The sequence below is a fragment of the Dermacentor albipictus genome, chromosome 5 (assembly GCF_038994185.2).
Source record: "Dermacentor albipictus isolate Rhodes 1998 colony chromosome 5, USDA_Dalb.pri_finalv2, whole genome shotgun sequence".
Taxonomy (NCBI): domain Eukaryota; kingdom Metazoa; phylum Arthropoda; class Arachnida; order Ixodida; family Ixodidae; genus Dermacentor; species Dermacentor albipictus.
In genome coordinates this window covers 162,661,447-162,664,399 of record NC_091825.1, presented here as the reverse complement: position 1 = coordinate 162,664,399, position 2,953 = coordinate 162,661,447, and the positions used below count along the sequence as shown (strand labels likewise).

At 42.0% G+C, this 2,953-nt stretch overlaps 1 long non-coding RNA gene across 1 annotated transcript; it reads left to right on the top strand.

Moving 5' to 3' along the window:
* Window positions 1-518: 518 nt before the first annotated feature.
* On the top strand, window positions 519-2,276 carry LOC139060603 (uncharacterized). Its single transcript, XR_011514957.1, has 2 exons — window positions 519-789; window positions 2,170-2,276. It is a non-coding gene; the product is annotated as an uncharacterized lncRNA (long non-coding RNA).
* Window positions 2,277-2,953: the final 677 nt, after the last annotated feature.

Here is a 2,953-nt window from a genome sequence, read left to right as displayed (position 1 = left end):
GCCAAAAAAAAACATATCACCAGGAAAACCGCCACTTTTATTGAACATTACTTGTAGTAGACAAAAGCGACGCGCTCCTGATCGACACTGTTATCTTGCTACACTGTCGACGTCGTCTAGCGAGGAGCTTGCCCGATTGGTCATGATGAGCCGTTGCACAAATGGCTAGTGTTTATAGCATAGGAATTCCTTCCCTGGCTACCAAAAAAGGAGCCCTAACATGTGGCACCTTCAGCAGTTATTAGGCTGCAGTGACCGCTGCTCCTATCTTTTCCTTCCTGCACAACGCCGCTACAATCGCCGCTACAATCGCCGCCATTTTTGTTGAATGCTTAGTAGCTTTAGTCTCGTATCTTGTCTTGATGTGCTCTTTTGACACTAATAATAAAATAATAGGCTTGTATTCCAATATTAGTAGTTCGCAGAGAAACTCGGATTTTTATTCGAAGCAAACAGCAGCATTACAGATGCAGGCCGAACATATAAAATATGATGACGCCACAGTGCCCCCAGTTTCGTACAGCACATGGCGGCAACTGTCACATAGCCGGGCAGACAACGTGAGACTCTCGGGTGTGCGCTAGTGATTGATGAACAAGTTTTTATGAGGAACCTGCATGATCTTGCACATGAAGTAATTCTTTTTAAACAGTTTCTTCTCTGGACGGCGTTACAAGTACAGGCAAGCGGGTGTCAACGGTTTTTATTGCTGTAATTTGTGGCGTTGTGGATTCACCAGTGCGGATCGAACAGCACCGTTTTCTCCAGCCCTGATTCTACCATATCGAGGTAATTATTTTACTTGTTTATGTTTTGAACGTAATTAATCTTCATTTTTATCCTGAAAGTTAGCATGCTCGAGCATGATATCATAAGTCCGTGCTGTACGTGGTGTTCGTATGCAAGGTAATCATCTTTGTTTTACGGAATTTGTAGAATTCACCTGTGGCAGATAGCATAATTAATGTCGCTGAGCTGAATTATTCGAAGAGGTACGATTATTAGCACGCAAAATCGCAACAAATATTCAACTAATTATCAAAAATTGACAAATTAACTTCTTAACTAATTACCTTGCTGTATACATTGCAATTAACGAGTTGTAGCCTGTGAGTTCGCAAAATGCATCCACTTTAAATGAATTTCCAGAATTGCGCCAGTTTAGAGATATTATTTTCCAAAGTGTGAGACGAAATAAATAGGCGTTCCAATTACTTTTGTGCTCCAATGCATAAAAGAGTGTTTTGATAAAAAAGTAAATCAACAGTGCACATTTCCGGCAAATTTGATGACGCATATTTCCAACTGGTGTCATTCTGGAAGTTGAAGTGGATACGCCTGGCAATCTCATCGGCTACAATTCGTAGATTGCTATATGTGCCATAATGTAATAAATTAGGAAGTTGTTTAATTTTTTACAATTAGTTGAATATGTGTTTCGATTTTTTGTGCAAGTAATCTCCACCTCTCTGAAGGGTCCAGCTCAAGGACTAGAATTATGGTATCTTCAACAGGCGATTTTTAAAAATTGTTTAAAAACTAAAAATTATCATCCTGTATATGCGAAGTGCTTGCCAGTTTGCGTAAGCCCCTTTGGTCTCCAATAGTCCACTTGAAAATAGTGCCATGCAATGTTTGTGCCCAATGTTGCGCATACACCTATGAAATACTAGTGTGTATGTGTCAATCTGCGCAACACAATATAAGCACAATTATGGCGTGCTTTCTCTGCAAGTGCGTGTTTGCAAACAGGCATTTAAATTGGTGCAAAACGACAACATAAAAAGACTCGCCCTCAACCTCCTGCGTTATTCAGAAAATAAATGCTTCTTGGGAGGCTGTTGAGTTACATCACACGCCTAGTTCAAAATACAAGTGAGCTCATTTGAACTCCATTTAGACTAAAGCTACAGTCTACGGTGCTAAGCAATTTAACAATCACTGCATCACTTCTGCAGCTCAGGTTGAGAGCCTTGCGAGAGCTCAGGTTGAGGCCTTGCGCCACATTAACTGTAGAAGGGGCTATGATGAAGGTACACTATGGTACTGTCCAAAAGCTGTTGATACAATCCATCTGATTTTGGTAAAGGTCACTGTTTACTAGAACTGAGTGGATTAAAGTCATGATTGTTTTAAGTTTCACTCACTGTGTTTGAATATGTCTTTCAGGTGGTGTACAAGGAGATGCGCAAGTGTATTCCACATCTTGAGGGAGATGCAAGATATGCTTCCGCGATCCTTGCTGCAGGTGTTCAAATAAATGATTTAAAGTTTCAGCACTGTGCTGCGTTGGCTGTGTGTATTTTCACTGGACCGGCTGGTCCTGCGGCCAATCACATTAGCAACTAACTGTGACTTGCGACAGTGAGCTAAGATCCATGCGAGCTCTGGCCAGTTTGTATCCTGCTTGATGCGAACTTACACCCTGGGATTTCACTTGGGCATGACTCAACACCAAAGCGGCTGGTCAATGGTTTAAAGCTGGAAATGTAGTAGGAACATTTTCTGGCTCCAGCTGGAACCACTGAGCCTTCCAGCTGGGAGATTCTTCCATTTCCAGCTGGAATGTCTACTGGTCGCAGCTGGGAATACAGCAGATTCTAGCTGGAAATTATGTGGTTTCCAGATGGAATCTGCACACTTTCCAGCTGGAAATTATGTGGTTTCCAGCTGGAAATCATGTGGTTTCCAGCTGGAATCTGCATGCTTTCCAGCTGGGAATAAAATTCTTTCCAGCTGGAAATTGCGTCGCTTCCAGCTGGAATTTTCCCAGCTGGGAAACATTTCCGGTTTCATAATCCAGCTGGGAATGGAAATTATTTTCACCTGGGAAGAGAGTTAAACGAATGCCGGTAAGAGCTTCTGTAAAATCTTTCTTTTTTCAACTACATACAGGCACTCTCCCAGTGAAACCGTGGCTGCAAAGCAAAGGCATTTTTGTACCTTGGTCTGT